The sequence below is a fragment of the Oryx dammah genome, unplaced genomic scaffold (assembly GCF_014754425.2).
Source record: "Oryx dammah isolate SB20612 unplaced genomic scaffold, SCBI_Odam_1.1 HiC_scaffold_18, whole genome shotgun sequence".
NCBI classification, from domain to species: Eukaryota; Metazoa; Chordata; class Mammalia; order Artiodactyla; family Bovidae; genus Oryx; species Oryx dammah.
The window spans coordinates 21594780-21612296 of NW_024070202.1; positions in this window are offsets into that span (position 1 = coordinate 21594780).

Below are 17517 nucleotides of genomic sequence, written 5' to 3' on the forward strand. Positions count from 1 at the left end.
TGAGGGACTAAAGCAAGTATCAATACTCCAGTTTTACTGATTAGAAAGTCAGTTGATGATTTGCTTACAATTATGTATGATCTGAGATAAAAGAAGGAAAGTGAATTTCTAGGTATATTGATTTCATGGGTTTTAGAATGAAGCTTTAGAATGAAGCAGAGGTTGGGAAGACATGCTATATTTTAAGACAAACAGCCAGGCATTGTGGAGCTTCCCAGGTGGCTAGTGGAAAAGAAACCATCTGCAAATACAGGAGCTGCCGGAGATGCTGGTTCAATCCCTGGATTGGGAAGATTCCCTGGAGAAGGAAATGGCAACCTGATTGAAGAAAACCTCCAGTTTTCTTGTCTGGGAAATCCCATGGACAGAGAAGCCTGGTGGGCTACAGTTCATGGGGTCATAAAGTCGGACACGACTGAATGAGCAAACACACAAGCAAGGTGTTATGAGACAGGGATTGGATGCAGAGAAGAAAAGTGAGCTCTGGTTGGGTCATTTTGATGAAATTTTCTGTATTTTTTCCTTGAGTATAAAATAAGGGAATTTTTTTAACTCTAATTTTTTAAAGAATTAGAAATGGTTAATTAAAAAATAATTCTTCCTTTTATTCCTGCTAAACAACAAGTATAGAGAAGGCCAATCTTAAATTAGAAGAAGAGGAAAGGCTTCAGTAATCCTGGACTGAATTAAAAAGAGAATAGGGGGTGGTACTGGTGAAGCAAAAAGAGATCTTTGCAGAAAGAGATCTCAGGAGGTATATGTGTAAGGTACCCTGAGCAAAAACTTGTTTCTAGATTCTGCATTGTATCTGAAAAGAGAAACAAAATAAATGTGGATTTAACTACATCACCATTATATTAACTCCAATACAGTTTCTTTGTCCAGGGTAATATTATCATTAAGAAATAATAAGCAGCTTACATTATATATATATATGTAAAACTAGATATATAAGACCCACCTTACTGTATTTGGTTCATTTTCATAATGGTGTATATTATTGCATTAAGAAAATGAGTCAAAATATACTAGATGGTTAAACCTGTTTTCCTAGTTGTTTTAGGATTTAATTTTGAAAAAAACTCTCTGGTATTTAACCAATAAGAGCATAAAATATGAAGGTTTATGAAATTTACATGTCATGCTACTCTCTATACCAATACAATTTTAAAATATGTGACAACAAATGAGTGTTTTCTTAAACATTTTACATTGTTGAAAATATGAAATATTAATTGTCTTCATGCTTTTCTTGCAAAATGAACTCTAGGCTCTTTTCTGACATGCAAATGTAATTCATTCTTGAGGCTCATTTTTTGAAACTGACAGGTATTATCTATTGCATATATAGACTATGGGGCCATGTTTATCTCCATCTTTAAAGCCTAAATTTGAAAACAGTTATGCAGTATAACCAGGAGGCTATTTCTGGACATGAATGGTCTACTGTTGAAAAATATAACATATCTCCTGAGTACATCAGGAATTACATGATCAGAACATGGTGTAAAGGAACCTGAAAATCTTGCTGCGTGTAATTTAAACCAATGTACATTTATCACAAAATAAAAATGTAAAATATTATAACGTATATATGTGTATGTATGTTTATATATATTCACACACACACAATTATATGTTAGTTTGGGGTTCAATCTAGCAGCAATGGAAGAACTAACGTGGCTCATCAAAGCATTTCTCCAGAGAGCCAGTTTGTAGAGGTTTCGTTTCAAAGTATTTGAACAAACAGTCCTGAAGAAACTGGTGGGAAAAGTGGTGTGTGGGTTCACATGCATTAGTTGGAAGCATCATATAAATAAAACCATTGGATTTCAATACGCACTTCAGTCCAGTTCAGTCACTCAGTCGTGTCCGACTCTGCGACCCCGTGAATCGCAGCACGCCAGGCCTCCCTGTCCATCACCAACTCCTGGAGTTCACTCAAATTCATGTCCATTGAGTCGGTGATGCCATCCAGCCATCTCATCCTCTGTTGTCCCCTTTTCCTCCTGCAGCTAATTTCTCCCAGCATCAGAGTCTTTTCCAATGAGTCAGCTCTTCGCATGAGGTGGCCAAAGTACTGGAGTTTCAGCTTTAGCATCAGTCGTTCCAATGAACACGCAGGACTGATCTCCTTTAGGATATATTGGTTGGACTTCCTTGCAGTCCAAGGGACTCTCAAGAGTCTTCTCCAACACCACAGTTCAAAAGCATCAATTCTTTAGCGCTCAGCCTTCTTCACAGTCCAGCTCTCACATCCATACATGACTACAGGAAAAACCATAGCCTTGAGTAGACGGACCTTTGTTGGCAAAGTAATGTCTCTGCTTTTGAATATGCCATCTAGGTTGGTCATAACCTTTCTTCCAAGGAGTAAGCATCTTTTAATTTCATGGCTGCAATCACCATCTGCAGTGATCTTGGAGCCCAAAAAAACAAAGTCTGACACTGTTTCCCCATCTATTTCCCATGAAGTGATGGGACCAGATGCCATGATCTTCGTTTTCTGAATGTTGAGCTTTGAGCCAACTTTTTCACTCTCCACTTTCACTTTCATCAAGAGGCTGGTTAGTTCCTCTTTGCTTTCTGCCATAAGGGGGGTGTCATATGCATATCTGAGGTTATTGGTATTTCTCTCAGCAATCTTGATTCCAGCTTGTGCTTCTTCCAGCCCAGTGTTTCTCATGATGTACTCTGCATATAAGTTAAATAAGCAGGGTGACAATTTACAGCCTTGACGTACTCCCTTTCCTGTTTGGAACCAGTCTGTTGTTCCATGTCCAGTTCTAACTGTTGCTTCCTGACCTGCTACAGGTTTCTCAAGAGGCAGGTCAGGTGATCTGGTATTCCCATCTCTTTCAGAATTTTCCACAGTTTATTGTGATCCACACAGTCAAAGGCTTTGGCATAGTCAATAAAGCAGAAATAGATGTTTTTCTGGAACTCTCTTGCTTTTTCGATAATTCAGTGGATGTTGGCACTTGATCTCTGGTTTCTCTGCCTTTTCTAAAACCAGCCTGAACATCTGGAAGTTCATGGTTCACGTATTGCTGAAGCCTGGCTTGGAGAATTTTGAGCATCACTTTACTAGCGTGTGAGATGAGTGCAATTGTGTGGTAATTTGAGCATTCTTTGGGATTGCCTTTCTGAAGTGGGGCAGAGGCATTTTCAAGGCTCTAGCCCTTGGTTTAATGGTTAGTTGAGAGGTTAAGTGGCAGCAACTACATTCCTTCACTCTGTTCTCCAAATCAATTTTTATGTGATTTCTGAGCAAAGCCCTTGTTATTTTGTGTATTACTCCAATTTTCACATAGGAAAAGTTGTTTGCATCACTTTTCAACATTGTAAAGCTTTTAATTTTAAACATCCAAAGAGGTTTTTTTTTTTTTTTTCCTTTAATACACTTTGGGAATACTTATTTTCGTATTGACTGTAGATATGAACTTTGTAACAAAGTTACATGGGAACTTCATCTTGCTGGTAAAATATTTATAAGAAGGACTACTCAGTGCCATAGGCTATAGTTATAGAGTGTAAGAATACTGAAAAATATGTAAAATATATAAAAACAAAAATAAGAGTACATATATTTGACTACACAATCTCTAGTATAAATATACTATAGGTATATAGAATACTGGGGCTTCCCTGGTAGCTCAGCTGGTGAAGAATCCGCCTGCAATGCAGGAGAACCGGGTTTGATTCCTGGGTCAGGAAGATCTGCTGCAGAAGGGATAGGCTACCCACTCCAGTATTCTTGGGTTTCCCTGGTGGCTCACCTGGTAAGGAATCTGCCTGCAATGCAGGAGACTGGGTTCAATCCCTGGATTGGGAAGATCCCCAGGAGAAGAGAATGGTTATCGACTCCAAGACTGTGGCCTGGAGAATTCCATAGACTGTATAGTCCATGGGGTCGTAAAGAGTCAGACACAACTGAGCGACTTTCACTTTCACTTTCATATAGTGTACTATATATATACTTATAGAAATATAAAAATGTAGAGAATATTCCTATAGAGTAGCTAGCCATTAGTATGTGAATGGCTTTCCTGGTGGCTCAGACAATAAAGAATGTGCTTGCAACGCAGGAGATCTGGATTCAATCCTTGGGTTGGGAAGGTCCCCTAGAGGGAATAGCTACCCACTCCAGTATTCTTGCCTAGGAAATCCCATGGACAGACCCTGGTGGGCTACTGTTCAAAATATGGTTCTCTTGGGGGATTTCTTAACAAAGAAATGTAAACTCAAAGTGAAAGATAAGGCTGCCATTTGCTGGTCTTGAGAGGCATCCTGTTATTAGGCCTGTCAACAGTTGCTTCATTCGCCTAAAGCACTTAGATTAACAGTGGCATGGTGTATGTACACAAACTGGAAAATGTGGTTGTTTTTCAAAATGAATAATTGCCTGTGAAAAAAGAGAAAAAGAGAGCTTGAAAAATAAATAGATCATCACATTTCTTTTTTCCATCAAAGCTATATCCAGGCAGAAACAGAGTATGATTTGTAAGAATAACCCAACCAAATGGTTGATGAAATAAAACAAATGGATAAAACTCCTACTTATTAGATGTATTTAAAAAGTAATTAGATGAAAACTGATTCCAAGTTGTCATGTCATGTAGATTTCTCTTGCTTTCGATAATTCTATTCAGAATTTAATCCACAGAAAAGAGGTGTACAGAGAAGTAATGTTATTTTACATTTCTAAAATATTCTTGTAGAATTTTGGACCACAAAAAAAGTAATCTGTGAAATGGAAGCAACAGTATCCAAGACAGATATTGGTCATATAAAATATTTAGTTCTTGGTCTTTTGCAATCAGTTATACAAGTATCTAAATATTCTCTGTTAAGCTACATAGAATTGCATTTAATGTATTCATTTCTTCTTTTATGCAAAAGAGATTAGTAAATATTGGACCATTGTAGGTTTTTACATTAAATTTTAACTTTGAAAGATACCGTTTAACAAAGATAATGAGAAAATATATATTAAAATCATTTCTTACATACCTAATTGATGAGGAATAAATTCTGAGAATAACAGTTTTTGACTGTATGGAGCAAAACAAACTATCAAATTTCAGGTTAAGAATAAATTAGGAACCTTTGGAATTCCCATGGTATCTCTAATTTTCTTGAAGAGATCTCTAGTCTTTCCCATTCTATTGTTTTCCTTGATTTCTTTGCATTGATCACTAAGGGTTCTTATCTCTCCTTGCTATTCTGTGGAACTCTGCATTCAGATGGGTATATCTTTCCTTTTCTCCTTTGCCTTTAGCTTCTCTTCTTTTCACAGCTATTTGCAAGGCCTTCTGAGACAGCCATTTTGCCTCTTTGCATTTCTTTTTCTTGGGGATGATTTTGATCACTGCTTCCTGTACAATGTCATGAGCCTCTGTCCATAGTTCTTCAGGCACTCTATCAGATCTAATCCCTTGAATCTATTTGTCACTTCCACTGTATAATCATAAGGGATTTGATTTAGGTCATACCTGAGTGGCCTAGTGGCTTTCCCCACTTTCTTTAAGTCTGAATTTGGCAATAACGAGTTCATGATCTGAACCAGGCAGCTCCCAGTCTTATTTTTGCTGACATTATAGAACTTCTTCATCTTTGGTTGCAAAGAGTATAATCAATCTGATTTTGGTATTGGCCATCTGGTAATGTCCATGTGTAGAGTCTTCTCTTGTGTTGTTGGAAGAGGGTATTTGCTATGACCAGTGCATTCTCTTGGTAAAACTCTGTTAGCCTTTTCCCTGCTTCATTTTGTACTCCAAGGCCAAACTTGCCTGTTACTCTAAGTGTCTCTTAACTTTCTACTTTTTCATTCCAGTCTCCTATGATGAAAAGGACATCTTTTTTTGATGTTAGTTCTAGAAGGAATTGTAGGTCTTCCTTCATAGAACCATTCAAATTCAGCTTCTTCAGCGTTACTGGTTGGGGCATAGACTTGGATTACTGTGATATTGAATGGTTTGCTTTGTAAAGAATAGAGATCATTCTGTCATTTTTGAGATTGCACCCAAGTGCTGCCTTTTGGTCTCTTTTGTTGAGAAAATTAGAGATGCCAAGGGAACATTTCATGCAAAGATGGGCACAGTAAAGTACTGAAATGGTATGGACCTAACAGAAGCAGAAGATACTAAAAAGAGGTGGCAAGAATACACAGAAGAACTATATAAAAAAGATCTAATGACCCAGATAACCATGATCTCCAGGGGATCTTCCTGATCCAGGGATTGAACCCATGTCTCTGATGTCGCCCGCATTGGCAGGTGTTTCTTTACCATTAGCACCTCCTGGGAAGTCTGTTCCATATGTGACAAATCATTTCAAAAGAGCTACTACCTCTGGGATGAGGAGGTTGAAAGAATTAGCAAATGGGAAATATATCCACCAGCTTTGAAATATTTTGGTAACTATTGCTTAAGCAAGAGGTGAGTACACAAACGTTTCCTTTTTCAGTTTATATTTGCATATTCTAGATGCTAGTTTTGTAGGAAACTGAAATGAAAATAATGGTGCAAATATTTGCAATCAGTGTGTAAAAATGCTTTTCTTTGAAGATTCGTGACTGTGTTAAGTGAATCTTTAATGCTAAAGAAAATCAGGGTAGGGAAAAGAGGAGTGAGACTGAATGAATGCTTAGTTGTTCAGTCATGTCTGACTCTTTGCAACCCCATGGACTGTAACCAGCCAGACTCCTCTGTCCATGGGAATTTTCCAGGCAAGAATTCTGGAGTGGATGGCCATGCCCTCCTCCAGGGATCTTCCCAACCCAGGGATGGAACCTGGGTCTCCCGTATTGCAATAGGTCTCCCGTATTGTAGGCAGATTCTTTACCATCTGAGCTACCAGCAAAGCCCAAGAATACTGGATTGGGTAGCCTGTCCCTTCTCCAGGGGATCTTCCTGACCCAGGAATTGAACTGGGCTTGCCTGCATTGCAGGCAGATTCTTTACCAATTGAGCTACTAGGGAAGCTAGTGAGACTGAATCAGTTCAGTTCAGTTGCTCAGTCGTGTCTGACTGTTTGTGACCCCATGAATCGCAGCATGCCAGGCCTCCCTGTCCATCACCAACTCCCAGAGTTCACTCAGACTCACATCCATCGAGCCAGTGATGCCATCCAGCCATCTCATCCTTAGTCTTCCCCTTCTCCTCCTGCCTCAAATCCCTCCCAGCATCAGAGTCTTTTCCAATGAGTCAATTCTTTGCATGAAATGGCCAAAGTACTGGAGTTTCAGCTTCAGCATCATTCCCTCCAAAGAAATCCCAGGGCTGATCTCCTTCAGAATGGACTGATTGTATCTGCTTGCAGTCCAAGGGACTCGCAAGCGTTTTCTCCAACACCACAGTTCAAAAGCATCCATTCTTCGGCACTCATAGGACACCCTAAATTGTTGATAGTTGGTTCTTTCAGGAAAGAGTCAGGAGTTTATAATAGTGTAAAGTGACTTTCATGTTTTGTTCTGTATAACTGTGAATTATATGATTGTTTAGCATAATATGTTCACGTATTACATAAATAAAAAGAGGAAGAAGATACACAATATTCTTAGCATATCTAAAATACATTTGTATTTTTCTCAGCCATATCTGACCTTCTGAATAAAAAGTCACATTAAAAATTATTCTGAAAATTAATGCTTTTTAGCTTCAGGAAATGTGAGATTCCATATATAATTATTTGTAAAAACTTCATATTTTGGTATGACAAAACATTTTAAAATAATGGACTAACTTTAAGCCTTCACTACATTTCAGAGAATTTATAGCTTTTGAAATATCTTCTATAATTGTAAAGGAAGCATTTCATTACTTTCTCAGTTGATTAGATTTGATTCATGAAGTGCTGCTAGAAAATGGAAATAATTATTGGTATTCTTCATATTCATTTGTTACATTTAATTTTTGAACTAGCCACAGTGTTGTCCAAATCATGTAAGTAGAATCAAGCAAGTGAATAAAGTAGTGTGTGTTATTTCTTGTTGTTAAAACTTCAGGTGAATTTAAGGAATCACTTAACATTAGTTATAATTTAAGTGAAAATAGTTGTTAGTAAAAAGTACATTTAAAAAGTTCCCAGGTCAGATTGTTAAATAATCATGTTTTGAGTACAAGAGATACTTTGCAATAAGTAAACTGACAGGATTTTGAAATATTTTTCCTAGTCACACTTTTAGAAATAAAAATTATGAGTCATATGTCAAAAAATAGGTGGGTGTTACACTATAAGGTCTCTCTTGACGCTCTGTGACAATCTAGAGGAATAGGGTGGGGAGGGAGGTGGGAGAGGTTTCAGGATGGAGGGGACCTATGTATACCTATGGCTGATTCATATTGGTGTATGGCAAAACCCATCACAATATGGTAATTGTCCTCCAATTAAATAAATACATTAAAAAAAAGATCGCTCTTAAGCTTCAGACCCATATATACACATAATTCACTGCTGCCGAATGAGCAGTCACAAAACTAAAAGGTTAGTGCAATCCTTGGAGGCCCGTGGATGACACAGACAGGTATAGACATGGGGATCCAGGAAGAGCAAGGAAAAGGTAACTCACAGCTTTTTCCTTTCCTGAGGTTCCGGTGGACTGGACTAGGAACTGTGAGGAAAGGTGACCAGTGCTGTGCAAAACTTCCTTGATTGCTCTCCAGTCCAGGCACGGATGGCAGAGCAGCACCTCTTTTGTTTCAAGCCCACGTGGGCCCTATTTAGGGTTCCACTACAACTCTAGACAAACAGCTTGGAGTCCCCGCTCTTAGTAATCAAATGTATGCAAAGATCGTAATCTTGCTTAGCCATATTCGTTTTCTCTGTTAAAGAAGAAAGCAAGACAACTTTTCTTTTTCTTTCTGGGAGATGCAAGGGATTTCAGTATTGGCATTACCTATATTGTGCTTATTTTTAATAATTATAGTGTAACACTGGACAACTTCACTCAAATGTCTCAAAAAATCTCAGAAATAACACAGACCAAGTTGAGCTACCCTTCTTCTCCACACCAGCGTATCACTTATTTTTCTCTTTTGGAATGGTCCAGCCTTTGGCCCAAGTCATTACCTTTAAGGAGGGTGAACTTTACCTTAAACTTCTCCTCTTTCTTCTCTCCATATATTGTTAGTTACAGTTTCTATTGCTTCTGTCTTCTGGATAGTTTTTGATCTGACCAACCCACTGCACAGCCGTAGCGCAGGCTACTGGCATTTTCCTTCGGGACCAGTGCAATCACCTCACGGTCCATTCCTGTCTCTGTTCTTGCACCTCTAATCCAATCTCTGCATCACAATTTTTGTCCAAATGAAAACTGGAGGATGTAATGTGTTTCCTTAAAATGTTCAAACTCTTACGATGAAACCTGAGCTTTTTGACATGATTTAGAAGCCTCTAGATAGTTCTTTCTTCTGGCTTCTCTTTCCTTAATTCCCTGTTATCTGGCCAGATCTGGCTCACCATTTTCAGGTTCAAGTTGTTCGCCCGTTTTTCTTTCAGATAATCGTGTGTGTGTTAGTCACTCAGTTGTGTCCGACTCTTTGTGACCCCATGGACTGTAGCCTGCCAGGTTCCTCTGTCCTTGGGAATTCCCAGGCAAGAATACAGGGGTGGGTGCCCATTTCCTACTCCAGGGCATCTTCCCAACCCAGCCCAGGGATTGAAGCTGGGTCTCCTGCTTTGCAGGCAGATTCTTTACCATCTGAGCCACCAGGGAAGTCCCAATAATACATTGGGTTTTCAGTCATGTCTGACTCTTTGTGACCCTGTGGACTGTGACCTACCAGGCTCCTCTGTCCATGGAATTCTCCAGGCAAGAATACTGGAATGGATTGCTATTCCCTTCTCCAGAGGATCTTCCCGACCCAGGAATCAAACCCGGATTTCTTGCATTGCAGGCAGATTTTTTACCATCTGAGCTACAGGGAAGATCCTTCTGTTGTTAAAGTCTCCTCAATTAACCTCTATGACCTAGTCATGATGAGTTTATCTCCAGTTTTCTAAAATCATGTGCTCTCTTATCTCTGGTGCTTTACACTTGCTGTTGCCTTACCAGGAAGTCTCTAACTCTGCCTGTGTGTCCCCGTAATGTCCTGTAATTTTCTTCCTCTGACGCTTATCAAACTGGATGGTAAGTTCCAGTGCACACATCTCTACCACCCACAGGCTTGTTCCCTGTGTGCATAAAAACTGTGTTTTTCAGCATCTGGTAGAGTACCAGCCTATATTTCACACCTAATCCATATTTCTGATTGCAATAAATGAATGAGGAAATGAACTCATATGTATGGAAAATAGGAAGAGAGTACTTAAGACATGAAAATTACATGATGAAAAAGGTACTTATATTATGATAAACAAAGAAAGACCTGTTTAGAAGAAGTTTGGAAAGAAAAGTTCAAAATGTCAGCATGCCTGGGTATGAGTGGTAAGAGTTAGGTGATCTCTTTTTCTACTTGCATTGCTAAGGTTTGTTTAATAGACAATGTTAATTCATAGTATTTTGAAAAGTTGAAAAAAAATGCAACATAAATATGACTGGAGAATGTACTGATATCTGTGTACAATATTTGTCCTTTTCCACTGGGTTATTTCACTTAACAGAATGACTTCAAGTTTCATCTGTGTTGTAGCATGTTTCAGAATAACCTTCCTTTTTAAGGCTGGATAATATTCCACTATTTCTATGCCATAATTTCTTTATTCATTCAGTCAATGGACATTTGTGTTGCTTTCCATCTTCCAGCTATTAGGAATAATACTGCTATGAAACTGGTATACAAACACCTGTTAGAATCTCTGCTTTCACTTATTTGAGTATACAGGTAAAAGTGGAGTTGCTGGATAATATGGTAATTCTATGTTTAATTTTGAATACATTGATGCTTTCTAGAAATACACTTATTTTATTTTTATTCAGCTTTACAGTCCTTGATGAATAAGAGGACATCTCAAAGTTAGATGGAAACATAAGATGACAAACCAAGTTCTGCATTTGGATATCGCAATTTCATTTTTTTCTTTATGAGTTTGAAATTATATCTGTCCTTGACTTGCATGAACAGGTAGAGTTCAACAACAAACAACCTTTTGTCAAACAGAAAGGTAGAAACATACTAAATTGCACAAGCAGAACTGACTCCCCTTCAGGCTGATCCATAAACTTAATGAAGGACACGTGCAAACTCAGCCAGGACGTCAACAAGTCTGTACAGTTCATCCTACCTGAACTGGGCTTAAAATATCTTTGTCTAACTCTGGGAGTTATTTTCTTGTGGATTCTTTTAAGAGCAATCTAAAATAAGAGTCATCTACTTACATAAAAACCAAAATTTTGACATCTCAAGAGATACTTGGTTGTCCTCCCCCCTCCCCCCCCCGCCACAGGGGTTTTCTATGAGACATAAAGATGCAGATAAAAGTTTTCCAAGCTGTTAGAGTATTTCTGTTTCCCAAGGCACTTAAGTATTTCAGAAAATATGGGTATAAAAGTGTCAACTCAGATGCAAATTCTTATCCACTTGGGATCTATGACATTTAAATACAATGTTTGGTCCTTTCGTCTCTTGGGCTTTTATAATACAGTACAAATTATTGGCCAAGATTCAAACCCATCTCTTTATCTACTCCTATGGACTACATAGGAGAAGGAAATGGCAACCCACTCCAGTGTTCTTGCCTGGAGAATCCCAGGGATCGGGGAGCCTGGTGGGCTGCCGTCTATGGGGTCACACAGAGTCGGACATGACTGAAGCGACTTAGCAGCAGCAGCATGGACTACATAGGAGTTGGTTAAACATAAGACAAGCACTCTTCTCTTAAAAGTTAGCTCTAAGAATGACACAGTAATCACTGTTTATTTACAAATACGAAGTGGTATTTGAAAAAAAAAAAAAAGCATTTTTTTTAATCCACTTTAACTCTTTTGAAATGAATTACTTGTCCAATAAAGGAAAGCAGAAACTTAAGTGAACTTTGAAAGAAAAATGGAATTTTAAATTTGTGCATTGTTTCTTTCATAATTTAAGTAATATTTAGACAGAATGTTGGCCACAGTAGGAAAAAACAACTTCTGAACTTTTAATTGCAAAAAATAGTTGTAGGGCGTCCCTGTTGTCTGGGGGTAGAGAATCTGCCTGCCAGTGAAGGAGACAGGTTCGATCCCTGATCTGGGAAGATGCCACATGCTACAGAGCAACTAAGTCTGTGCACCACAGTTACTGAGCTTGTGCTCTAGAGGCCAGCAGTGGCACCTACTGAGCCCACATGCCGAAACTGCTGAGTGCGTATGCCTTAAAGCCTGTACTTGGCATCGAGATGCCACCAAAATGAGAAGCCCATGCACCGCAGCTGGAGTAGCCCCTGCTCACTACAATTATAGAAAAGCCCATGCAGCAATGAAGACCCTGAGCAGCCTATATATATATATATATATATATATATATAGTCTTCGCCACAGTCTGACCTATGTAAATCACTTGAGAAGATTCTGTATTAGTCACCCTTTAAGTGGGAATAAAGGCACTTGTCTTCCATACTTTAAACACTGGATGAAGGGTTAAGTGAGTTAATGTAGGAAAAAATGCTTGGCAAGTAATTAAGCTCTATATAAATTTCAAGGCAGACTTGGTGTTAGTTATGTAAACAACAATTTGTTTTGATTTCTTCATCCAGATCTGTTGGCTTTGCCATGTTACTCTGGGCCAAGCAATAGTGAATCTAAACCTTGAAAAGAGACTTGAACTTGGGATATGAGTCATAAAGCATATGAGTGCAGAGGTATTCTCCATCTTTAAACTTGGAAATAGCTGTCGTTTGGGTAGTTCTAAGACATGCATGCCCTTGTTTTGGACAATCCCAGAAAGAGGTTGCCTTAGATCCCCCCTTCTCCCACTCTTTGTGTGGGGAGGTTGAAATGAAAAGCATGTTGAACTATTCTGGAATTCTGTGTAGATCTATATCTCAGTAACAGGCAGCCTTATGAAAATAGCTTGCATGTTTATGGTGTTTTACATATTTTTGACCTTGAGCCTTAAGAAAATCTTTTAGATGTGTATGGCAGATGTTTTGTCCATTTAACCAATAAGAAAACTTGGACAAAAAGTGAACAAAATGATACCTCTAAGATCATAAAATTAGTTGTTTGTTGCTGTGCATGATGGTAGTGGAAGGAGGATTAGAATTCAAATTCGTAAATAATATTAAAAAAAGAAGCTTCTTATTCAACACTCCATTTTACCTCCGTAATTTTGCTATACTTTCAGGTATTTTTGCTGTAGCTAAATTTGCCTTATCTAACTGGTTTCCGTATCTGATGACTGTTTACCAGCAGTATTAAAGTTACCTCCTCAGAGAAACATTCTCTCTGCTCCTCCTACACGCACTTACTCTTTTAAGAACGCGTTGATCACATTCCAGTCTCTGTTGGTTTTCTTCTGCCTCACCCACTGGGATGTTAAACTCTACTTCTTTTTTTTTTTTTTTTCAGTTGAACTATAGTTGATTTACAATGTTGTGTTAATTTCTGCCACACAGCAAAGTGATTCATTTATTCATATATACATATTCTTTTTTGGATTCTTTTCCACTATGATTTATCACAAGAGAAACTCTTGATTATTCACAGAACAGGGTGCATAGCAGACAAATGGACAAACTTTTCATGTTAGGAGAGATGATGTAGATCTAATTGATTTTTTGAGACCTACCTTTAGTTTCTATTAAGCTGTACCTGGTGGGCTTTTCTGCATCTTCGTCACAGTACCCGAGTATCCTTAATCCTGAATATCTACATACTCACCATTGTTTCTAGTATTAATCTTAACATGGGCCGGAGATGTCTTTAAGGAGTTCTAGCCTTACTATCTGTATTTCACCTTACCCGCGCTATTTAGACTGGTTCCCATTTTATGATTCTGTAGGATGTTTCTTTTTTTGAAACTCAACCTGTGATATCAGTATTTGTACCCAAATCCTCACTTCTGTATCCCTGTGCTGGAATCTTAGTCTTGATATGCTCATCTCCTCCTACTGTAGTCTGTCCTGATAAACTCCTTTTCACTGTTGTAAACTCTGTTTAATATCCTAAAATTCCTTTCATGTGTGTCTCCACTTTTATATAATACTTTTTCCTCTTATTGTAGCTGGGTAGTCATATGCTTTGCCTTCTAAAGAAAAATTTTCTTCATGCTGATGACTTCCTTTCCTGTAGGTGTTTCAAAAACTAATCTGCACATGGATTTTCTGTCACCAGTTTTTCCTTGCCCATTAACATATACTTGCTAATGTGTATTGAATTTCTAGCATATCTCATGCTCCATTCCTCATGCTAACTTCTTGACTATCTTGGGTCAATGGGTGAAAATAATTAATAAATTGATTTTAATTTGTTATCAGTAAATGTCATTAACATATATTACATATAAATATTATCAGTATATTATGATAAAAAATAAATGATCTGAAATGTCAAAGTTCAAACTTTATTTCCGCATGAATATTCTACAGCTCACCTCCCAACCCTTAACTATATCCTTTGTCATCATGAACTTCATTATCCCACCCCATTCCTTCAGACTGTTTCTTCTACCTTCCACCCACACCAACCATAATAAATTCTCGTACAGCAGTAGTTCATTTATAAAGCATGGAGAATGAAACAATAGCCTATGTTTGGCAACAAGAGAGATACAATATAAATATGAAGGGGAAAGTTTTTCCCCTTAGAATCTCCTTCATTTATAGGTAAATGTGAGATCTCAATGAACATCAAAATTGATGCTAATAATACTTCCCTGGATGATTTAGATAAGTTGCATATTAATTCTTCTCTCCCAACTACTCAAGTAGGATAAATGTAGGTGAACAGTGTTATCAGGAATAGTTTAATAGCTTGGTATACTACATTCAAAGAAATGTTGGTATGGCATTAAAATCAAATTAATCTATAAAATATTTAGTATTCCAGTGTGTTCTATACATAGAGTGATGAAACATGAATTAATACAAATTGCAATGATACATTTTTATATATTGTCAATACCCCTATTAGTAATCTTAGAGAAACAATGTTTATTTGTAATTAACTTCAATTTGCATTTCAATTTTAAAGTTTCATGAAAAAGTGTTTCGTAACTTTTTTTTTTCCTTTTTACCTAAGGCTAATTTTTTTCCTTGGGAGTTCAGAATTATGAGATATAAATTGGAGGTTCATTCTGCATAATCATCATAATTTAACTTTGCCTCTCAAGGACAGAGTGATGTTTTCACACTAGGATAAAGTGGCTCAGTCATAAAGAATCTGCCTGCCAAGCAGGAGACATGAGTTCAATCCCTGAGTCAGAAAGATCCCCTAGAGAAGGAAACAAGCCACCCATTCTAGTATTCTTGCCTGGAAAGTCCCATTAACAGAGATGCCTGGCCCACTACAGTCCATGTGGTTGCAAAAGAGTCTGTCTGGACTCCATGACTAAACAACAACAATCTATGATATAATGAAAAAAAAAAAAACCAATGTGATTTCTTTTTGTTGTTGTTGTTAATCCAATTTAATGACAACTATGGAAAGAACTTTCAGCATGTGTCATGGACTCTAAGTGATCTTTGTGGTTAATCCCCTTTACAAGGATATTTTCTCTTGCCAAGATAAATGGAATAGAAGTAAACATAATATTATGCACAATGATAGGTCTGCTTTTTCTTTGGATTAGTGGCAAGAACCAGTGGTTTTTACTGACTTTTCTTCTTAATGGGTGAATGAAATCTGAAGCTGTGTAAATGAGATAATAAAGAAATTATAAGTCTATTTGCTCTTTAGTTTAGTTTTAATTCTATTGGAAGATAAATAGACTTGGAAAGTTAAAACCCAGAAGTAGTAAATTCAAAAAAGAAAAAAACTTGTAAGTCTCTCCTGAATAATTATATACGTTCCTGTAAGATTCTCCACTCGTTTAACAGAATGTTTAAAAACTATTTTAAATTAAGGAATCCTGAACTTTCCATTAAGCTTATCTTATTTGTTGAAATATTTTCTTAATATCTTTATTTTTATAACAGTATAGACATTTAAAACATTAACATTTTAATCTGTCAGTGATGTCTTTAAGCAGTTTCTTCTCCTGACAAATTAATCATTTGTTTCTAGATACTATAAATATTCTATAAATTTCTGTAAGTTCCCCCTTTAAAATAGTTTTCAAAGTTTTACTCTAGCTGAAGTATAATATATTTGGTTTGTCATTAAAGATAAATTTCTAAATTTTCTTTTCAAATGTTTAATTATACTCCCTAATAAATAAATTGTTTATTTAGTTATTTTAGGAATAATCCATTTAAACAGCCTTGTTTTGCATACATATAGGATCTTACAAGAACTTATATTTTCTGAAATTAAATATTGCATGCATATAAAATAAAAATATACAGGAAGAATGTAGGGTAGTACTAACCCAGAAACCTGTTTAAGGGAATTTTGAAGTCTCCAGTGTGCCTGTCTTCTATCTTTCCACCTTACCATTATGCTCCAGAAATTAATCATCCTCTTTATTTTCTTCATAATTTCATGTCAGTGTTTTCCAGATATGCAATTTTTGAAATTTACATAGAGTAGTAATATGTGTTCTTTGGCACTTGCTTTTTCAAAACATTATAAAGATTCTTCTATGTGAGATGAAAAACTGTAGTCCATTCATCTTCACTATACTAGGAAATTGCATGTATGTTACCAGTATGTACTTACCTTTGCTCTATCTTTGGGCATTTGGTTTTATCAGTTCAGTACAGTCACTCACTTGTGTCCGACTTTTTGTGGCCCCATGAACCACATCGTGCCAGGCTTCCCTGTCCATCACCAATTCCCGGAATTCACTCAAATTCACGTCCATTGAGTTGGTGATGCCATCCAGCTATCTCATCCTCTGTCGTCCTCTTCTCCTCCTGCCCCCAATCCCTCCCAGCATCAGAGTCTTTTCCAATGAGTCAACTCTTCGCATGAGGTGGCCAAAATACTGGAGTTTCAGCTTTAGCATCCTTCCTTCCAAAGAACACCCAGGGTTGATCTCCTTCAGAATGGACTGGTGGGATCTCCTTGCAGTCCAAGGGACTCTCAAGAGTCTTCTCCAACACCACAGTTCAAAAGCATCAATTCTTTGGCACTCAGCTTTTTCACATTCCAACTCTCTCATCCATACATGACCCCTGGAAAAACCATAGACTTGACTAGACAAACCTTAGTTGGCAAAGTAATGTCTCTGCTTTTCAATATGCTATCTAGGTTGGTCATAACTTTCCTTCCAAGGAGTAAGCATCTTTTAATTTCATGGCTGCAGTCACCATCTGTAGTGATTTTTGGAGTCCCCCAAAATAAAGTGTGACACTGTTTCCACTGTTTCCCCATCTATTTGCCATGAAGTGGTGGGACCAGATGCCATGATCTTCATTTTCTGAATGTTGAGCTTTAAGCCAACCTTTTCACTCTCCACTTTCACTTTCATCAAAGGCTTTTGAGTTCCTCTTCAC